This window comes from Choloepus didactylus, chromosome 9, assembly GCF_015220235.1.
Source record: "Choloepus didactylus isolate mChoDid1 chromosome 9, mChoDid1.pri, whole genome shotgun sequence".
Lineage (NCBI taxonomy): Eukaryota > Metazoa > Chordata > Mammalia > Pilosa > Megalonychidae > Choloepus > Choloepus didactylus.
The window spans coordinates 98,269,572-98,293,178 of record NC_051315.1 but is presented as its reverse complement, the minus strand read 5'-3'; the positions used below and the strand labels follow the sequence as shown (position 1 = coordinate 98,293,178).

The 23,607-nt window shown below is 38.5% G+C and overlaps 1 protein-coding gene across 1 annotated transcript in view; it reads right to left on the bottom strand.

Moving 5' to 3' along the window:
• PARD3B (par-3 family cell polarity regulator beta) overlaps window positions 1-23,607 on the bottom strand; it is a 1,159,791-nt gene that overhangs the window by 79,746 nt on the left and 1,056,438 nt on the right. The gene's annotated exons all lie outside the window — the stretch shown is intronic.

Below are 23,607 nucleotides of genomic sequence, written 5' to 3'. Positions count from 1 at the left end.
ACTTGTGGAATGAAAGTGCCACCCAAATTTCAAAATGATTTCACTTGTGAGTAATTTCCTCATCAGCCCAATGTGTTGCTATTTAAACAACTACTCTGTGTCAGGTGAAGTGGCTAGCAACAGCATTTTGTTACTCGGGTAACTCTCAGCCACTTTATTCCCTGCATTGTCAGTAGCACCAGATGGCTCTCAGAAAGATCTTGGGACCTGAGGTATTTTTGAATTCTTGATTATTTTTCACACCCCTTTCTGGCAAAAGTCCTGGGAAAATCTGAATCAGGGACTTATAACAGTTTTGTCTTCACAACACCCATGTTCAAAAGTGAAGGGACTAGCTGGCTAAACATAACATGAAGACACACGAAGATAATGAGAGTATTTTTAAAGGCTCTAAAATATTACTCATCATGACCAGAAACAATTTCTCTTTTTTAATGGATGGAGAAGTAAGCACTGCATCTATAAATCTTGGCACCTCCAAAGGTGCCAATATTAATTTTGTATAAATTATCCATGTTAGAATGCCAAGGTATGATCACAAAGGGAAACTTGGAAGACAGTTATGCCAGTGCCTTCGCAGATCCTGGTCACCATTTTCCACTCACTGATTATTGCCACAAGTGTTGATTAATAGTGGTGCTCATGCTGCTAGAATGCATTTCCCTGGAGGTGAAGAAAACATTCAAGAATACAAAAAAAAAGAAAGAAGGAACGATAATAATCAACCCATCCTTCCGCTTCTCTGTAATAATCCTGTGGAGGGTGTGCAAATCGTGGCTCCTGATGATCTCTGATAGCGGCTTCTGAGCCATTTCACTAAAAAGGTCATCCATATGCATCAGATCACCAATTTGTCAATCAGTTTGTAAGGCAATTAAATGTTCCATAATCTCCATACTTCCCCTTTGGGAAAGTATAAAATGATATAAGCAGCAGGGCTCTGAGCATGATATTGAGGACATCTAATATCCAGCCTTCGTGCATCTAATATCCAGCCTTCTCCTGTGCCTCCGTCGGAATGCTGGGAGAGAGTTTCAATGGCAATAATGTGCAAGACCGGAATTTACCAAGGCTGATTAGCTTAGCACTTATTTTCTCTCTCATCTGTAATGCCATACCTCTTATCCATGGAGGGAAACTAATGAATTGAATTTAGAGAGTGAGAACATTTCTTAATAAATGCAATATGACAGGAGATATGAAAAATACAGATGAGAAGTTCAGCAGGAAGAGGGCTTGGACAGCTACGCAATTCTACTTTAGACTCTGTTTAGACCCTTGGCTTGAGTGTGATCTTGAAGGCTATCAGTTTCCTGTGTCAAGTTCAACAAGATCATTCCATGTTTCCCTTTCTGGGAGTTTTTTCCTATCATTAATCCAATGATGTGTTTTTGTTCTTCTAACTCTTAGTTGTCTCTAATGAGGAGCAGACCAGCCATGGTCACATTTGCTGTTTCCTTCTTGATTTCAGTGGAAAGACTAATTAATATAAATTATAGATAAAAATTTGAGTTCCATAAGTTGGGAGAAAAAAAACAAAAGAATTCACAATATTATATCTTCTCACACAGAGTACACACTTTAGCTCTTCCACATGGAATCAGGCTTAAATTCATTTTGGCTTTTTGTAAATCCTTTTGCACAAGTTACTGTCCACTTAGAGGATATTGAAATCTCACCTTACTGATCATAACCCCTCTCCTTGTGACATAGCATCTTTCACTCTCATCCATTCTGGCACGTTCTAGTGGCCTTGTGCTGTATAATTACTTTACAACAATTCTTATGCAGGTAATTTGTGCCTCTAAATTACAACCTTTCTTTCTACCCTACTATATCTTTTTGAATCATTCAGCATGTGTTTCCATGTGGCCAATCCAGGAAGGTATTTTTCATTGCTTTATCTCTGAGCAGAAGCATGAGAAATGTTTTGTAGGAGATTATAAAAGAAATGAATTCAATTTAGCTCCCCTCCCTCTAACCACACACAAGCCGGAGACTTTTGTCCTACTCTCAATCTCTCTCTCTCTCTCCAACTGTCTCACTCTTTCCAAAATTGCAGTGAGTCTGAAGTAGGTAGGGGCAAGAGAACTTCAGATCTATATATGTAATATAATATAAAATATATATATAATATAATATAATAAATATAATACAATATTTCACCTACATGTGGTGGATGAGTTTTAAACCTTGGGCCCAAAGAGCTGGATTCTAAACTAATGATGGGATCTTCAATAATCACATAACATTCCTAAACCTCAGTTTTCTCCTCAGTAAAAATGGGCTCCAGCCTTCACTGAAATGCTTAGAGGTAATGTGCATGATAGTATCTTTCAAAACTATGATGCTACATGACCATGAGATATTACTGTGAAGATAAAACCACCTGTGAGTGTGTGGCTGCTCCTATTACTTGAGTGATCCAAATGTTACTAAATTCTCCCTCTCATCTCTCTCTCTCTATTTGGTCATGTCTGGCAGTTGCGTAGAGAAAAAGCAAAGCACAGCAAAGCAAAGAACAATACTACAGTGGAAGAAATAAACATGGAAAGGTTCCCAGGGACGGGCGGGCTCCTAGGCAAGCACACCTTCGCCATCTCTAACCATCGTTTCCATTTGGAACTCCTCAAGAGGACAGGTTGCTGCCAGGAGATGGAGAGTCTCCGGTGGTTTTATTATTAAACCCTGAACACTTAACCATTGTACAAACCAGAGCACCCTGCATTCTTGAAGGAAACAATGTAGGGAAGGGGTAAACAGAAACAAGGAGAAAGAAATGAATTTATAAATGTCCAAATCATTTTACAGCAACCACAAAATCCTTATTTTTGCTACAATTGAAATGACAAGCGCAAAGTGGCACTGCATGTAAATCAAATCAATGTCCTTATGATGTTGGTGCCTACTCCTCATCCAAAGGTCCTCAAGACCTCCTAACTCTGTTGTGGCTGGATGTGGCCGGCAAGAGACAGCTCTCAAGCGTATTAGAACAATGTGTTTTTTTCCAAACTCCATGAGCAACTTAAATGTGGCAGAGAGATCCTGGTTTAATATTTAACAAGTTGCAGCTGTAAGTTTCAATTTGTGCAGCATTTCCTTTCCATGTGCTCTCGCATGCCAATGTTTTGCATCTTGTGGTGGAAATGTGCATTCCCCGTGGACAGTGTTTCTTATTCTTTACAGCGCTGTTGGGTGGCACCTTTCTTTGCCTGCTTATACCAAGCTGGCAGTTGGTATAGTTTCTCTGTGATCTGGTGTCATCTTTCATTTGTGCTACCAGATGGATACCAGATGGGTAATTGTAGCCAGCGCCTCCACTCTAAGTCCATCCCAGAGCCCATGGGCATGGACCTATCAGCCAACTCTAAAACGGTGCTTCAAAGAAATAATCCTCAAAACCCATACACATCTGTTCCCTAATGACCCTTAAAAAGAAAGAAAGAAAACCCTTGTAGACAAGCTCTTCTTTAACTGTATGTTATATCTGTAAGAAAAGGGGAAATAACTGTATAGTGGCTTCTGGATGTCAAACTCATTTCTAGCTAATGACACCTCCAAAAAGCCACCAACTCAGCAATGCCCACAGAGAAAGTGAAGGGTAATCAATATGTTCTTTTTTGGAGATATCCTCAGAATACAGAATCTCAATTCTGGAAGGGCAACTTTTACATAACATTTTCTGAGCTAAAAAGGAGAAAAAAGTGAGAGAAAAAACTCCAAGAAATCTAAGAGCTTTGGTTCCTAGGTAAGAACACAGGGTACAGAAAAAAGAAAAGAGAAAAATGATGGGAAATGCCTGTTCTAAGAACTCATCCCTAATCTGTTTCTTTTAAACTGATAGCTCAGTTGTCACAGCCAACAGATTACATTTTAATAAATGCCCTGAAAGATCATCCAGTTATTTCAACGGTAGCGGTTCATTACGAAAGTTTATTTTCTAAATTAACTACACATAAAGTGAAATATTCTAACTAATTGCTCACACAATGCTGTCAGCTATTTTTTTCAGCAGACATCAAAGCATATTCCCAAACCATACCCAGCTCTCTTCATGGAGAAGTTATGATAAACAGATTGTGTGTTCCCTTAGGTTACTATAGAAACACTTTAGTTTCAGGTCATCCATTTACAAAGGTAACATTTGCATTAAAATATGCTGGAACTTAACTTTTTAAATATTCAAGTGGGGTCACAGCACCATGTAACATTCTATTATTTCCAACTCTACGAACACACATTGACTTAATTCATAAAAACACTTGACTGAGGTATTCACCTTATAGGTATAATAGGGTGTCAAGTAGCTACCTGGAACATTGCCAAGGACACTAACAAAATTAACTTTTTTTGCAAAACAAAATGTTAACAGTGACCCATCAGTTGGCATTCCTTATCTCTCAGGCTAATTTATTGAGTTTCAAGTTTGGGTCATCTCTGACATGGACAGAAGAGGCTAGAGATGAGAACACAGGACAAGTATTAGTAAGTATGTGTGTTGTCTTTTTTTTTCTGGAGATTGCTAGATAAATCTGCCTCACTTGACTCAATTGAGGTATCTAAAATTTAATTTGACAAGCATTTGTCAAGGGGCAGCAAAGCACTCAGCATGAGGCTGGGCACATCGTAGGGCTCAGACATGCACAAGCTCTCAACTAAGCTGTGTGATGGCACAAGGTAGGATAGGATTAAGTTTTACTTCCTGGTGTAAACGAAAGTGGTAGAGAAGTGCTGAAAGGGAGAGAGTGATGTAGCTGGAGCAGCTGGGGAAGGCTCCATGAAGGAGGTTATTGTGACTACGTAGATACATGAAATGTGAGCATAACCTCCTACTAGTATGGCTAACAGGACTACCATATAACCTACTTTCTGGATCACTCATGTCCACCATTGGCTGCTGATTGCAGTGGCTGGGTCTTTGCAAGAGAATCTGGTTGAATAAGACCCTGTGCATGATGGACCCTGAGGAACTTCTCCTCAATAGCAAACAACCCATCGCTGATTGCATCATGCAGGTGTTGTCAGCTACTTGAAGAAGGTAGTGAGGTAGGCCTAGGCTTTGTAGTAGAGGGAAGGAGATTTCACACCCCGGGAAACATCTGTCAGGGCTGCATTATTCCTAAGGTGGGGATGGAAGGATCTTGATTTCTCTCTTTTATCTGAGAAAGACCGAGAGACCATGCTGCATGATCCAACGAGCACTTATCAAGTACACTCTCTAATAATGACATTAGGGGATGCTAAGAGTGGAAAGGAGGAGGTTGAGATTGAGGTTGAGGCAGACTGTGATGAAGGTTCTGTCCTGCACCTGCTCTCAGCAGGGGTCTAATAGCTGACTCTGGAAGGTTCTAAATGACAGAGGAGCCCTGAGGTAGCCCCATCTTTGACCATCCAAGTCAGTTATCACCTCAGGTGGGTATGCTGTAGCTGACTGAAACTGAAACATCAGTGACTTGTTTTTCCAACATCCTCAAACCATCGTCCGTCCACCTATTTAAAAGAAGTAAGAGCCAGGATCTTTTCCCCTTTTTGTCGATCACACAGCACAGAATCAAAAGCCTTACTGCAGTAAAAATTGATGTATCTAGTTTTTTCTTTGTCAGAGGCCAGGCACTCTTCTACAGAAGGAAGTTAGGTTGGGCTAATAGGAATTTTGTAACCAATGGTCCTTGTTTCCCTGCAGTGTGTGTGTGTTTATGTTTCCAAATAGATAGTTTAATTATCTGCTCCATTATCTTTCTGGAAGCTGTACTTCTTTGTAACAAGCATATTTATCAATAAGAAATGAATGCCATCCTGAGAACTGATTTGCTCAAGGTAACTTTAATTATTGTTACATTTTGCCATGCCTGATGATGAGTCTACACTTGTGTTGTTTTATTTATAGCTGCAAACCTCTCATTTGACTTCTTCATCTTCTTGGAAGCCAAATGGAATCTCAGTGACCACTTGTGTCCCCAAATGGAATTTACATAGAAAGGGGGTACAGCTATGTGAATATGAGAATTATTTAAAATTATTCTTTAAAATAATTGTATTTTTTAAAAAGAATGCATAATGATTGATCTCCCCTACTCCATGCCCCCATACCATGTTTAAATAGTAGAAAATAAAAGCAGCAAAGTTGTGCTTTGAATGTTGCATGCCTCAAGGGTTTTAAACTATACAAAAATGTGATAGTCATTAAAGACAAAGCACTGAGCAGAAGTTCAGTGGTAAACTTTTAAGTTCAAAAATGTTCCATGTCAATTAATTCAGTATCTTACATTAGTTTTCTCACTAGAACTAAAAAAGGTAGTAATGTGGAATGTGGCATCTGTCATATTTGTTTCCAAGTTAAAAATGCAAATATGGCTAGGCTGTAAGTGCCATAAACAGAAGACGAGCAGTTTGACATCAAAGTTGAGCTTGCTATCAAGTTGGATAATCACACTTATGCTACTGAGGCTTGTGAGCTCCTGCAAGATTTCTGACTGGCATTTATGTAGGAAAGGGGCCATAAAAATCAATCATTTTTTTTGGTAAACCTCTACTCTGCAATGTTGGAATGAGTTTTGTATCTACCAACTTTTCTAGCTCTAGCACGGCTGGAGAGTGGGGCCCGGGTGGACAGGCCCCACAGCCCTGGACTAGGCACCTATGTGTGACTAGAAGAAAGCAGTTGGGCAGAGAGAAGGTGGGTCTGAAGGGAAAGGAGAGGTCAGATCAAACTGTGACGCAGAATCTATGTTCACGGTTGTCCACGACAGGTTGGCAAGCAGTTGGGTGACGTTCAAATGGGTTAGCATTCCAGGGCAGGGAATTCCCAGAGGAACTGTAACCCTAGGGTTCTGGGGACTGGAGGTATTGGCTTCCAATGGAAGACTGATATTTATGAGGAGGGAGAGCCCCAGACCCGTGGAAAAGGGGGTCATAAAAATCAGAGCAGGACTAGAGATAAGAGAACTTTTCATCAGTATTCCTCAGATTTCCCTGTACTTCCCTGGGACTGGCCACAGAAAATGGAGTGGAGCTGGAGCTATAGGTGGAAGCCAGGAAATCCTATCTGCAGGGGTGAAGAGACAAGAGGGCAGAGGGTCAGCCAGGCCTTTTATGAAATTTTCAATGAGACAGAGTTGTCACCAAACTGGAGGGGTGACTATTAGTTCAATGTGAGAAAGGACAAGCCTTCAGTAATGCTGGGTCTCATGTGTACTGTTCTAAATCTGCAGTTGAAAATTTTCTATGGTATTATAAATGTAATTCTGTTATTAGGTTAACATCCACATTGCAGGCCTCGGTCTAGGAGCTAATCAAGTCACACAGCCAATCTTTCTCTGTGGCAGAGACTTTACTTTTTCATTTTAAACAATTAAAACAATGCAATTTGACAAAGAAAACAGAACTTTTATATATTCATAGATAATTGCCTATAAACAACACCTAGCATGAACTTCTAATTATTTTTCACATCTTCAGTGTAAAAGAAGGAACTCAACCCTCTGACTTTCTGTGGTCTTTTCAGCATAGCCCTGTTGGAGCTGTGTTGATATGTAACCAGAAAGCCAGCTACATTACCACATTTTCCAGAGGTCCTTTCCTTGGCATGGTAAGGAAACCATTTTAGAAGTCTCACTTTTGTAGGATCATGTAAAGAAAAATCGTGAGTTAACAGCATGGAAGGAAATAAAATGATGTAATATTTTCCAGTCATATCACTAGTTGTGCATTGTCTTACCATGTGTGAATGATAAAGCTGCAGTTGAGAAAATGGCCTTTGTCATGGAATGAAACTACCTTAGATGCTACCACTGTTCATCATTAAGAAATTCCTTATTCTGGAGAACTTGAGCATATGATGGGTATCAAATTCTGTATTAAATGTTAGTGTGAGCATAGGCAGTTAACTTGTGCTCCCCCATATTCTTGCTGCAATGGCCAACAGCATATAAAATGGGTGAAACTTGCACCAGTGCTAGACATTGAGGAGTATCTGCTGGAAATAGTGCCAGGGCTAAGGAAAGGAGGGCATGGTGCCAGCTCACAACAACCTTCATGGGGAGACCATTAATATTTACTGAATATATTAATGAATATGGTGCTATGGAGAATATAAACTTGTCAACTTTTCTAGGAACAAGTTGGGTAATTTGTCCAAATTTTTAAAAAATGTTTGCTGCCATGTACTAAAAAAATTGATATTCTGAAATGATTTATACTAAATAAATTACAACATAAGAATACAAAAACATATTTATAAGGCTAATTATATATTACTTACGATAAGAAATAATGCAAGCAATTTAAACATCTAACAATAGTAAAGTGATCACTTAATTGTTGAACATCCTTGCTATAAAATACCGTGCAGACATTAATATTTTTGAAGAATATTTAATGGTATGGGAAATGCTCACAATAAATCATACACAGTAGCATATACAGTATGACTCCAATTTAATTATTACACATGATATGCATGCATAAATGTGTGTTTTTGTATAAAAGAAAATAGTCCAAAACATAAACATTATTCATGTCTTGGATGATCAGATAATGGATGATTTAAATTTTTGTTTTAATGTTTTTACCTATTACTATTTTTTTACAGTGAGTATGCATTACTTTTATAAAAAAATAAATATAAAATAAAAGTAAAGAATACATTTAATTTTCAGGAAAATAAAAAAGACTGGAGTATGCCAGCAATAGTCGCCTGGTCTCTGAAATTCTTTTGATTGTATGACTGTAACCCCTTTCAATGTTTATTTAAGAGGTACATAAACCATTGGCTGCTAAACTGAAATTAATTTGATTGCATTTGTCTGTAATGGAAATATGAGTTGTGACTTCCCACCATCAACTTAATAACTTTCTGCTGGTAGAACTCACTTGCTGTTGGCAGAGAGTTTGATAAACAATTATAAAATATAATTTAAATGCATACAAATTGTGTATGTATTGATCTCTATCTCTACATTGTTATCTACCTATATTGATATATAAATGTGGCCAAGAAAACAAACTCTGTGCCACTCATTATGTGTTTCAGATAGGATTTATTCAACAATATTTATTGAAACAAGCACCATGTGAATTCTTAGAAATGAAGGAGTAAATGAAACATATATGGAATTTAAATTATAGGACAGAGAGTTTCAAAAATTTTTACATGATAATTCATGGGAAGAAATATGGGTTACATCATGAACCTAGGCATGTGTGTGTGCATGCACTGGGTGTGAAACAAAAATTTCACCAATTGATACCCATATTTACTAACTTCCATGCCCTCTGATAGATTCTATTCTATCAAAATCATTTTAAAATGTTGATTGTGAATGACTGATTTTATATCATTTAATAAGATGTGACCCACAGTTTGAAAAATTGCCCTCTATTGCAGATCATGGTCAGCAATTGTGACAGATGTGATGCACAGATGCTCTAATCCTCAAAAAGAGAGGCTGGGTCTAAAGAAAAGTATCATCATGGAATATCTGATTAAAAGCACTCTATATTTGTTTAGAAATTACAAAGGGCAATTGCTGAGATGTGGTGGCTTACTTGGAGGCAGAGTACTTACTGCAGACAAAAGGAAAGGTTGAACACACAAGGGAAAGCTTCACAGGTATAAAAAGCAAATCAATCTTGTTACTTCTTGGTTAGTCTCTCTTCCTATGGGTTTTCTTGTCCGTTTTCTCTGTGCAACTATTCCCAAATATCTCATTATATTCGAAATTGTTTCCTGTCTGATTTTCCCACCCAACATGAACCCTGTATTCACGTTTAAATTCAAAGTCAAATAAATTTCTGGCAAAAGTTGCCACCAAAGGTCTAAGAAATGAAGGAATTAATAAATGAATCTATAGCTAAGTACCCATATGCCTTTAATTTTTTTTCGCTAGTCCTGCAGCCAAAGTGATGGTGCATAAATGAAAATGAGTTCATTTTTTTTACTTTAGTGGATGGCAAGGCATTAACAGGTTTTCTTCTTGTTTTGGAGATAAAAACTTTAAGAAAGTTAAGAAAATCTTAAGAGTTTCTAAATGGGAAGTTTTTCAAATTTTGAATAAATTAAACTGATGAATCAATTAAGGGGAAATATTGAATGAATGATTGAGACAAAATGTCACTACTTTCCTATTTATTTATCGTAAGATCGCCCCACCCCACTCCCATCATCACGTATTTAGGGATTAGTTACTTTAAACTTAGACATATGCATCTATGTGTAGCAAAGAGAAAGTTATCCACGTTCTGAAATTGGGAAATTTCAAAATAATTCTAGAACCATAGGCAAACCACAAACTCCTAAATCCCCTAGCATTTTTCCAATCACCTACTTAAGTACTATGTTAAAAGATTTCTTCCTGCCATCATTCATATTAATTGTGAGACCATAATTCCCTCCTCAGGAATGTGAGGCTCTGATTCCCTTATAACCACATACACACACAGCACATTGCTTCTGAAGTACTGCCTGACAATTTAAACCTGGGAAATCACTGTAAAGGGAATTGCACGGAAAGCAGGAAACCTGGTCCATACTAAATAGATGAAGCAAAGAAAAGTAGATGATAGATACAAAAAATTAAAATTAAAATAGAATTGCTATTCAGAAACAATCTGGGACTTGGCAATTAGAGATGATGGGAAACTGAACTGAAAAAATGGTGGTGTCTTCACTTGGTTTGGGGGTATGCATTATTGTTGAGTGAACCAGAAGGTTCATTAGAGAAAAGATCTTGACGGGGAATGTCTTTCTCATATATTTTCTACTGTTTGTCTGAAGGCAAAACTTCAAAACATTAATAACTGCACACACACAAACACACAAACCAATCAGGTTTTCCTTTTTGTTGGTGTGTGTTGCTGATGCAGTTGTCAGGTTTGAGGTATACTTGTGCATAAATTGCTAAGTAAACGAACAAGTCAATGAAGGGATGTGAACGACTACGTAAAATATATTTCCTTCATGTGCTGCTTTGACTTTTGCCGCCGAAGGAATGGAGCTGTCTGGGAATAGGCCAAGTAAGAGATGACATGGAATGAACTAAATCATTTGAAGAGAGCTTCATGGAGACAAAACCCAAGTACTCCATTACTTTATGATGTCTTATCTTGAAAGTAGAAAACAAACTATTTCTCAATGGTTTATAATAACAACATGGTATCCTTTCTTCTGAGATCATTTACTTGATCATAAATGGAAAGGAAATGTTTCCTGTCAGTTTAGCTCAAATTCAGTGGTATCAACTTTTGCACTTTTCTCATAAACACTCTGAAAATTAGCACTGTGATTTCAAGGCTCAAAATGAAACACAGAGAAATTAATGAGATTCATATGAGGGTTGTAAAGTCACAGACTCTACTATGTATTCTTACAATTGTATTCAAAAGGGGTCACTCTTCTTGTGGAGAATGGCAATTCTAATACTGCTGTAGTAATTGCTAGCATTTTAGGATTTTCTTTGATTTCTGTGTTCCTCAAGTATATTTCAGAGGAGAGTTTTCTGTGTTTTTATTCCCCATCATAACACCAGAGTAGTTACTATTTAATAAAAACCAAATGATGTTAAATTTTAGCATGACTCTGAGTCAAAAATTTCCTTGAACTGAAAGAATAAGATGGCCACTATAGCAATCTGATTGGTTAATTGCAGTTAGGAAGCTGTGCAACGTGATGTCAAGGATTATGAGACCCGAATACAATTGTGGTTTACATGGAGTTTTAATTGTCATCAAGGTTAAGGTGTACTTCTGTTATAATTACAGTAAGTGGAGTTGCAAGATCTTCCACCCCAAACATCTTCATTTTCAAATTTAGTACCCAAAGTTTATTTCAGAACTTTGAGCTCTGATAAAATAAAACGTATCAATTGATTGTTAACAGTTTTGAGAACATTTTAGGAAATCTGGAATTCATAGGAATTTCTGCTATGGTTTTTCCTATATTACATAAAATGGTCATTTCTCCCATTGCAGTAGAAGAAAAGAATGCCATTATTGTAGAAGCTGGAATTTTGGGTTTTAAACATGATCCAACACAAATGGTTGTGGTTTGGGGGAACTCAACATCCTGAGCTGGAATTAATTGTTCATTAGAAGCAAAAAGAGCCCCTCTTTTTTCCCCCACTCTAACATAAGTATAGCATAGGATTTTTTTGACATATTATGGAAACATAATGTGGTTTTGAAGTTTCTTTTTCTCTTTTTTGTTATTTAGGTTTGGATTTGAACCAGGGATAGGCTAACTTGTTTGTAGCATAAAAATAATGATTTCATACCTACCGTTATAAAGAACTGATGCAACATAACCAAAATTTGGTTTTTGTTCAATACTATTGGGATAAAAACAAAGTAAGAGTGATAATTTAAGAGTAATTCAGCAGAGGTAGAAAACAGTTTTTAAAGTGCTTACAAATGGATACCCAGAGGTTTCTTTTCTTTCAAACATCTCATTTGAAAAATGAGCCACAGCAGCCCTCCTTTCCTGCTATGTCTACTCGGACTTAGCACAGATTTGAAAATCAGCTTTGCCAGTGATTGTGTGACCGTACAGCGAGGCCTTAGAATCTTAGTTTCCTCATCTCTAAAATAGGTTTAACAATACCTGCCTCATGGGAATTGTTGTATGGCATAATTTATATAAGGTATTCACACAGTATCTAGTAGAGTCAGCACTGAATAAATGATGCCATTGTTATTTTTAATCTGGTTGTAGTATAATTTATTGAGTAAGTTATTGGTATATTCTTTTTGTATTTCTCCCTCCCTGCTATTTTAAGTGATTAACTACAGCCTAGTATTTCCTTGCTTCAGGGTTTTTGCAGAACTGAAAGCAGAAGCCCCTTAAAGTCAACTTTCTTTTAGTCTTTGCTCCCTGGTTTTAGCATAAGCTCATTAGAGAGATTAGGTGTTGCCCCAGGGTCAGGGATGAAAGGAGTACACTTTTAAAGGAAAAGTATGTATGTGGGAGAGAAATAGATATTGACCTTTGACCAATGGACTTTGCCAAAAGTGGGTGACAACCCAGCCTGACAGTCACCACCTGAAGGGACCGTGGGGCTGGGCAGTGAGCATCTCAGTGGGAACCACAGTGAGCATGACTGGAAGGCCACCACAATGTTTTGTGTCCTATATAATGTCTCAGGACTCTGGAATAACAAAAGCTCCAAAGGTTCAGGATTGTTGTCAGGTCAGTGGAATGTATTATTTCTAAACATCTCAGTTTGTGTAGCACGTAAAACACCTAACGTTGCCAGACACTATTATAGGTGCTTTACATAAATAATCATTTAATTGTCACGAAACTCATATAAAATATTACTATTATCATCCTAATTTTAAGGAAAAGAAGACTGAGAGGGGGAGGCAGAGAGGTTGAGTAAATCACCCAAATTTACCTGGTTAATAAGTGGTGGAGTCCAAATGTGAACCCAGGCAGTCTACCTTCACAGTCCATGCTCTCAAACATTATGTTAAATTGTTCCCCATACCTACTGCTAAGTAAAGTAAAAGGGTCACTTGCATTGGGCTTTGTGAGGAGGGACCCCTTTCTGAGAAAGGATTTTTCAGAAGACAAAAGCAATTGACCTGCAAGGGCTTTCGGAGTAAGTTCAGCAATGGAAGGCACCTTACAGAATTGCAGGTAATCAACACCTGGTGATCAACCGGTATTGGTTCAGGAGAGATAGTTTACCAGAATGGACAATACCACTCCAATCAATGTATACCTGCTCCCTACTTTGTAAGACCCCCGTTCCTATGTAAAATGGAAACTTCACATCAGCTAGTTGGAACATTTCCTTGCTTGTTCCACATTTGTCCTATACAAGCATCCTCTTTGCACTCTCTTGGTGGTGCTCCTTACTACTTTTTGTTTGGCATTGCCCAACTTGGGAATTGTTTGTTGCCCAAATACACCTTAACAAAAATTTTTAAATGCCTCATTGATCTTTGACATGAATATATTATTCTAAAATTCAGCAAATCTGTGGGTTTAGAAGGGATGGGATGGAAGGACAGGAATAGCTCAGAGTGACTGTCTTTGGGACAGATGTTCAGGCAGGGTTGACCCAGCAGCAACTGGCCATGGACCAGAAGGCAGCCTTAGAATCAAAAAGCTCTTTCGGGGAAGTGAGGGCCAGTTTGCTGGAGCCATCAGTGATACTCTGAATCACAGCCTTGCCTACAGGAAGCTGGTCAGACTAGGGAGATCTGGGGAAGCTTGAGCTCCATACTTTAAACAGAGAAGCCCAGGAGAAACTGCAGGCTGCTGTAGCAACAGGGCATCAGGGATGCAGCCGAACAGTTCTCAAGAATAGACTCCATTAGCCTTTCTCCTGCTCCCCTCCCCTGGACTTCCCATACACTGCCTAAGTTTTTGCACTCAATTAGAGTTAATCAAACATTTCATTTTCTTTAAAAAGAAGTCTCTCTGAGTGCATAATCAGATTACTTGCCCCTTCAAAGTGTAGCTAAGATGAACAGCCTGAAAGAATGGAACTTTGATGGGAGAGGAGGCAAATGGATAACTTTGAACTCCTGAGCACTTTGGAGGAAAGACTGGGATTAAGTGGGGAGCCATAATAGGGGAGTGGGGGCAGCTAAGGGCTCAAGAAACCTGGGAAGACAAACTTAAAGACTAGTAGATGGAAAAGGGCTAGAGATCATGTTATCTTAAAAGTACCTCCAGGGAAAAGGAAAGAAGATTTCTTTTTCTTCCCCCTGGCTCAGATGGCTCCCTGCTCCTGCTCCTGCTCCTGAAGAACTGTTCTGTGATTAGCTCATTAGCTCATTAGTGGATGTTAGTGGGTTTTTGCAGGCTGGTCTGGGACCCTAACTGCCAACAATGTTTTCTTCCTATGGGAAAATCCATTCCCAGTTTCAAATTTCCAACTTCCAAATGGACTTCTGGAACACAGTTTATTTCTATGTTGAGGATTGCCTATAAACATGTTGCCTCCTTTCAAAAATGATTTACACTATGTTTAAAAGCTAGAAATTCACTCAAATGTTGTATATTCCAGGCCTTTTCCCATATAACTTATATGCCAGTATGTTCCTGTGAAAGCCCCACTGAAATATAAAATGCATAAAACCACCTTATGAAAAAATCTCCAAGTTTTTGTCTTCTTCTTTCCTTATTTATTTATTTATTTTACTCTTTCTGAAATATAAGTGAATAAATCCTAACTCTTCACATGGTATTTGATGTTTCACCAACATTAAGTTTGACCAAACCTTAGGCCCTTCCAAAACCCACCCAAATCTTAGACACAGTGGGTTTTCTTGTCCTCTCTTCTCTGCCTTGGTATCTCTTTATCTTCACATCAACTGTTTTAGGAAACTAGGAAAAACACAGGATCTGTTGATGGAGTCAACCACTGGGAAGAAACTGTCTATGGCGCTCAAGAGGGCTCATCAACTGAGAAGGCGTTGGTTCTTGCATGGTAGGGATCAAACTAAAGCACTCTCTGCATGCATAGATTTGATGGCTCTAAGTTACACCATCCCACCTTTTGAAGCTTTTAAGAATAGAATATGTGCTTATCACAAAACAATAATTTATGAGGATCTATATAGAACAATCCTACCCAAAGAGGAGAGGAACCTTTAGTCCTTTCAAAGAAATCTGTTGCCTTTCCCTGAGGTAAATTTCTGGGTTTGGAGTGAATCAACAAGCCACTCACGTATCTAAATAAAAAACCAGAGGTCTTTCACTGATTCACTCAGTGAAACTCTCTGGGTTCCTGGGATAGCCCAAAGACATGGGATGAGTAGATAAAAATAAATCTTTTTTCCTTTTATCTAGCCAGCAATGGAAGAAAATTTAAAATTGATAATAGATGTTTCTAATGAAAAACAGGAAAATAAACAAAGGAAAAGATCTTTTCTTTTTCATTCCCTGAAAATCTAGAAAGATTAAGGAAGTTTACATCATTACTAGACCAAATCAGGTGTGGAAGACAACTCCTAATTGTGCCCAACATCCATTTTCTCTTCCCCTTTTAATTTTCCTTTGGAGACTATCCTTGTCCACACTGGTACATGCGTTTTAGGTGGTTCCGACTCTACTTTCTGGTTTCACTGTGGCCTTGTGATCTAGTTCTGGCTCATAAGAGTACTGCATCTTTCTTTGCCATGATATTTGGTTCAGGGATGAGCGTGTGGCCCAGGCTGAGTCATGCAAGTCATTAAACATTGCACTGAAGATACTGAATGTCCTGGGAGTGAGACTACCTGTTGGTAAGAGTTGCCGGGTTCGAGCTGTTGATGGCTATCTTGCCACCACATGGGGGAACCCCCCTAAGAAGGATGCCTACACAGAGAACAGCAAAGCTGAGAGAAGGAGAAAGGCTGACTTATCCAGCTTTGCCTAAAGTTAGAGATGCCTCTGGATTTTAAAGTTGCATAACCGAACAAACTGTATTAGTTTCCCAGGGCTGCTGTAACAAATTTCCACAAAGTGAGGGGCTTACAACAACAGGAATTTAATCTCTCACAGTTCTGGAGGCTAGAAGTTCAAAATCAAGGTATTGGCAGGGCCATACTCTCTCTGAGTTTCCAGGGAACAATGTGCTCCATGCCTGTCTCCTAGCTTCTCGTGGCTGTTGGCATCCTGGCACTCCTTGGCTTGCAGCTGCATCTCTCCAGTCTCTGCCCACCTTCCCATGATCTTCTCCTTTCTGTGTCTGTGTGCTTAGGTCAGCGTGAATTAGGGGTCCTGTTCTTTGTCATACGAGAGCCATTGACTAGTCCAGAATTGTTCATCAACATCCTTGGTCTTTCTCAGATGCCTTCAAGGAGCATAAGTCTTGATTCTGGTATTGGACTATTTACAGCAGGAAATCACTTCTCTTATCTTCTCATATCTAGAAAATAACCTTCTGCTGTGTTTTGCATTGGTTTGGCAATTATGCATTCCATCTTAAATCCCTTTCTTAAGATGGTTAGCACGATCTCAGCATCCTTGTCCTTTTTTTCCCTTTGCCTGCAGAATTCACCGGATATGTCTTTCATCATCCAGACCAGCTGCCAAGCACGTTCCCTCAAGTTGGCTCCTGGGCCGTCTTCATAATCGAGTGAACAAATCTTTCAGAAAGTTTTCATTTATTCACCCAACCATCTCTTTGTTCCAACCACGACCAACCTGTGCCAGAAAGATGTAGGACCATGGCTTTTATGACAGTGGAAACCAGCATACTATACTTGTTTAAAGATGTTTTAACTCCCACTTTTTTTCCATATATAACAAATTTGTTCTTCATACCCATCCATGTGTCCACAAACTTGTTTTATAGATAAACATTCTAATTTAGCCAAAGAGTTAAAAAGAGGAAGGGAGGGACGGTACATGGCACACAGTTCTTGAAAACAGTAATAAAAGTATTGATATTTTTAGAAAACTTCAGAGCCATTCCATTTCCAAAATTATTTACAGGATATTTATGTATTCATATCTAAATAACTAGGTAATCTTTATTTGCTAATAAAAAAAGCAGCCTGTTGCCAGAAGACTGTGACATCCTTAACCAGTTTTACAGAAAATAAAATACTAGCAGCTAACAGGTATTATGTTTTCTTTTGGCAAATATTAAGACTTCACAGCTGCATATCTTGCTTATTTAATTGGGCCTATAAAAACTTGCTAGGCCATTTTACTTGCAGCTATTGAAATTCTCTCAAGTTCTTCTTGTAGCTTTTCAGAGCCTAGATGAGAAAAGAGCTCCAAAACAGACTAACTGAAAAGATTTTTAAGGTCTCATGTCCACATTTACAAAATCTTGCAACCTGTGTGAATTCATTTATTTTAAAACAAATGAAGTGAAAAAAGTCAGGAGCTTCTTGGGGAAAGGATTAAAAAAAGACAGCAAATTTGAAATAGAGAAAGAGAACAAAATATGTTGATTGAGGCAACTCCCAAATTGTCTCTATAGCTTTCCCAGCACCCCTAGCTGCATATCCTGTCTCCAACAGAATTAACTGCTCTTTCTGAGCTCACCTAAAGCTAATATCTCCCTGTACTATAGAACGTATTACATATATTATGTCCTGTTTTGTTTTGGCTTAGTTGTCTGTATTCCTGGCTAGACTGTGAGTTCTTCCAAGATAGAGATAATGTAATATTATTGTTTTACCAGCACCTGGCCCATATTAAGACTGAGCAAATATTTGTTAAATTGAATAGGAGACAAAGAAAAAAGAGAAGGAAAAGAGAGTCATGAGAACAATGGATAACAATAGAAAGCAGGGAAAGAAATCTCTGGCTCTGGACCACTGGCCAGGTGTAATACTGGTAGAAAACTATAAATGAGATGGCCTGGGAAGAGTCAGAAAGTCTGGGGAAGGCCAAAGGACGAGTATTGGTCCTACTGAGAAAAACATATTTCTTTTTAAAGAATATTTATGGAACCTAATAATCTTTCAGGTGATTAATCATTTTGGCTTTGAAAACTTTTGTGAGCATCCTTTCCTTCTTTCTGTCCTATTTTTAAACTAGTTTTAAAAGTGGTTCTTCGGTAACTTATCTTCCTAATTTCCTTCTCAATAGATCAGAAGTTCCCAAGTAGAGTATGGATCCAAGGAACTTTTATCAGGCCTCTCAGTCTTGGGTCTGTACTCTGGAGTTCTGAGTTCATGAAAGCATTTCTGCTAAAGCTGGACTACTTTGGTGTTTACTGAAGTTTTTGGAGTCATATTATTTTTAGAACTATGGGTCAGAAACCGTGACGGTCACCTGAAGAAGCACCTATGGGCCTCTTATAGACTCCACCTCTCCCCAGTCTAGACTGCAAACTGAATTTAGCAAGTGTCCCAGGTAATGCTGAAGAGCAGCCCCACCTGGGATCCACCGCTTCATAAAAGCTGCCTTGTTGGGCCCGGCTGACTGACAGGAATGAAATGTTATCTTCCTATACTTGCTTTCCTAGATCTCTCCATAAGTGGCAAGAGGATGGTGTAATTTCTTAGGTCTAAGCTGGATAAAAGATACTAGCATTTTCCTTTGGCTTGAGAAGAGGAGGGGAAAGCTTGCTGAGATTCAAAGCCCTGGTTTGGAGTATCTCAGGTGATCACAAAGACTACTGTCTTCTATGACAGTGCAGTTCTCAACTATCCCTTTGGGAAGTCTTAGCTCCCAATTGTCTGGGCAACATAAAATCGGTCACTTTTTGGCAAGTCTCAACACACCCAAGCATGGGAAACACAAATTAAAATAGAGATACTTCTTTACTCACTAGATTGTTTGTCTGGTTTCACATTTGCTTGGCAAAAATTATAGAAACATTGAAAAAGGCAGGACTCGAGAGTATAGTTATTTAGTTCAGGTTTGGTGAGAGTCAGGGGAAACTTTTAAGTCTCATGAAGTTTAAGCATTTTTGTTGCTTCAGCTTCATGTCTTGCTCAAATCATACAAAATAGGTCAAAACAACCAGAACTGCTTAATTTAAAATTACTTGCCTTAGTTTGCTCATAGGAACTTACAGTGGTGTTGAAGTGGGAAGACCTTTCAATCCATTGGGCATAGTGTTCTGTTTTAGTTATGGTGGAAATACTTCCCTTTATTTATTGCTTGTTTCTTTTATCAAGGCAGCTAAGCTGTACCTATAGAGTAGCTCACTTCTCTCACCAAAGGCAATAAATCTATCTCAATCAAATTTGAAACGAGGCGAACTGTTATCTAAATTGTTATTCTGGAGGAATCTTTCTCCTCTGCTACTAAAGAATTCAAGAAACCAATTGCCCCTTCACTGTAAATGTCATTCGGTTTAATCCTAACGTGTAATAAAACCAAAAAATAGTTGTTTGTTTTTATCTAGAGTCATGAGATGTCCATTTCTGGAAGAGTTTGAGGCTATTGGCTTGGATCACCAATCCTTACTATGCATATTTTTTTTTTTACATTTTTAAAATTCAATTTTATTGAGACTGTTCACAAACCATACAATCATCCATTGTGCACAATCAGTTGCCCACAATACCATCATACAGCTTTGCATCCATTATTCCAGAAAAGAAATAAAAACAAAAAAGAAAACTCAAATCCTCCCATACCCCTAACAACCCCCCCTCCATTACTGACTCATGTTATTGGTATAGTACATTTGTTACTGTTAATGAAAGAAAGTTAAAATACTACTAACTATAGTACATGGTTTGTAATAGGTATATTTTTTCCCCTTTATACCTCTCTATTATTAACTTCTAGTTATAGTGTCATACATTTGTTCTAGTTCATGAAAGAGATTTCTAATATTTGTACAGTTAATCATGGACACTGTCCACCACAAGATTCACTGTTTTATACGTTCCCATATTTTAACCTCCAACTTTTCTTCTGGTGACATACATGACTCTAAGCTTCCCCTTTCTACCACATTCACACACCATTCAGCACTGTTATACTCACAATAACATGCTACCACCACCTCTGTCCATTTCCAAACACTTAAGTTCAACCTAGTTAAACATTCTGTTCATAATATGCAACTGCTCCCCATTCTTTAGCCTCGTTTTATATCTTGGTGACTTATATTTCATGTCTATGGGTTTACATATTATAATCAGTTCATATCAGTGAGACCATACAAAATTTGTCCTTTTGTGTCAGACTTACTTATTTCACTCAATATAGTGCCCTCAAGGTTTCTTCATCATCCCATTTTTTTGTTTTTGTTTCTGATTTTTCTTTTTAAAGATGGTTTTGTTCACCCACCATACATTCTGTCTTTGGTAAACAATTGATGGTTCCCTATATAATCATGTATTTATGCATTCACCACCATCACCACTATCTATATAATGACATCTCCATTTCTTCCATAAATGAGGCGGAACAGTCAAAGAAGGTAGAGAGACAAAAGAAAAAAAAAAAGAAAGAAAAAAAATGACAACTAAAAAGGAACAAAAGGAAAGATAGAATTAAACTAAAGTAGAATAAAAGAGTTGGACAACAACACCCATGCCAAGAGTCCCATACCCCTCCCTTTTATCCCCCTCTTATAGGCATTTAGCTTTGTTATATTGCCTCTGTTAGATTAAAGGAAGCATAATACAATGTTTCTGTTAACTATAGTCTTTAGTTTGCATTGACTGTATTTTTTCCCCAATACCACTCCATTTTTAACACCTTGCAAGGTTGACATTCATTTGTTCTCCCTCATGTGAAAACACATTTGTACATTTTATCACAATGGTTGAGCACTCTAGGTTTCACTGAGTTATACAGTCCCAGTTTTTATCTTTCCTCTTTCCTTCTGGTGCCCCACATGCTCTTAATCTTCCTCTTTCAAACATACTCACAGTTATCTTTGTTCAGTTTACTTACATTGCTGTGCTACTCTCATACAAAATTTTGTTCCAAATCTCTCACTCCTGTCTTTTCCTGTCTGTCTGTAGTGCTCCCTCTAGTATTTCCTGTAGAGCAGGTATCTTGTTCACAAACTCTCTCATTATCTGTTTGTCAGAGAATACTTTAAACTCTCCCTCATATTTGAAGGACAGTTTTGCCAGATATAGGATTCTTGATTGGTGGTTTTTCTCTTTCAGTATCTTAAATATATCACACCATTTCCTTCTTGTCTCCATGGTTTCTACTGAGAAATCCACACTTAGTCTTATTAAGCTTCCTGTGTATGTAATGGATTGCTTTTCTCTTGCTGCTTTCAGGATTCTCTCTTTGTCTCTGACATTTGATAATCTGATTATTAAGTGTCTCAGTGTAAGTCTATTCAGATTTATTCTGTTTGGGTATGCTGTACTTCTTGGATCTGTAATTTTATGTCTTTCATAAGAGATGGGAAATTTTCATTGATTATTTCCTTTATTATTGCTTCTGCCCCTTTTTCCTTCTCCTTCTTCATGTGCTTCATGTTGTCATTCAATTTCCTGAGACACTGCTCATATTTTTCCATTCTTTTTCCTATCTGTTCTTTTGCATGTAGCATTTCAGGAGTCTTGTTCTCTAGTTCCTGAGTGTTTTCTTCTGCCTCTTGAACTCTGCTGTTGTACGTCTCTGTCGTGGTTTTCATTTCTTATGTTCTACCTTTCATTTCCACAGATTCTGCCAGTAGTTTTTCAAACTTTCAATTTCTACCTTATGTTCACCCAATGTTTTCTTTATTTTCTTCATCTCTTTTGCCATATCATCCCTGAACCCATTGATTTGGTTTTTGAGTTGATTAAACAAATTTCTTTAAACATATTTAATTGATTGTTTCATTAGAGTGAAACAATATCTCCACTGTATCTTGATTGAGTTGTAAGTTTACTCCTTTGATTGCGCCATATCTCTGCCCTTCCCAGTGTAATTTGTAGTCCTCTGTTGTCTATGCATCTGGCTTCCCCGGTTCCCCCAATCACATTTTCCCAGACCAGAGTGGGTTCAGATCTCAGAATGGGGTTATATTCAGTTTCAAGTCTACCTGAGGGTGTGTCTTAGACTTTGACAGACTTTCCTGTGAGGTCTCCAGCTGTTGTGCTTCTCCTAACCTCCCCAGCAGGTGGCACCTGTCAGCCTGTCGCTCCCAACTGGTGTAGAAAGGCATGGTTCCTTTAATTCTTAACTTTGGTTGCTTCTGTTTTGACTATTTTCTCCCAGGCCCTGGGGTCTGAATTCTGAGGGGAGGGAGCCCTTGAGCTGGGCCCCACCTCCTTCCTCTTAGGGAAGATACACCTCCTAGGTAGTTAACTTTGGCATTTGAATTGTTCTTTGTCTCTCTGACTCTGTCAACTCCACCCCTGTCTGGGTCAAAGCACTGTGACCTGAAAATGGCTGAGGCTCATGTTGAGTGGGAGAAAAAGGGAAAGAAAGCCTGTCTTCAGAGCCAGTTGATGTCCCCCCAGTTTTGCCCGTCGGTCAGATAGAGCACCTGGTCTTCTGGGCTCCCCATCCCAGAGCACAGGTGTTTTCCGGCTTTCTAATGTCAGTCTCTAAAAGTCTCTGTATTTTTTTTTTTTAATTAATTATTTTCCTCTCTGTCAGCCCCATCTCCTCTCCACTGGGAGTGACCTCAGGGTACTTTGCTGCTTGACTATGTTTGTAGGTTGTATTCAGCAGTCCACATTTGTTAATTAAAACCCCAGTTGGAGCTGGACTGAGCTATATTCACTTGCCATGAGAAATGCTGCTCTCTCCTACAGCGAGGACCTGTAGCTTAGCCTGCCATGGGGGGAGGGGACTCCTGGTGTGGTTCCGCAGTTTTTACTTACAGATTTTATGCCGCAATCTCAGCCTTTCCACCCAATCCATGTTGGTGTACGATGTGTGGACAGTCATGGTTGTCCCCCAGCAGTTGTTCCAGACTATTTTCTAGTTGTTCCTGGTTGTTTGTAAGTTGTCCCCAGGGACTAACTAAATTCCACACCTCTCTACGCCACCATCTCAGCTCCTTCCCTTACTATGCATTTTTGATTGATTTTTTTTTTTTTAAACTCTGTCATACAAAGAGGAATCTACTGGGCAAGGAGTCCATCAATTTAAAAGTGCCAAGTGCCACACATGCCCAACCATGGCAGAGAAGTAAAAACTAGAGGGAACCAGCTCAGTTGATGGACTCTACTCTTCCCACTCTGGCTTTGTGAACATAAATATGAGCATGAAACTCAGAGAAAAGGAAACTT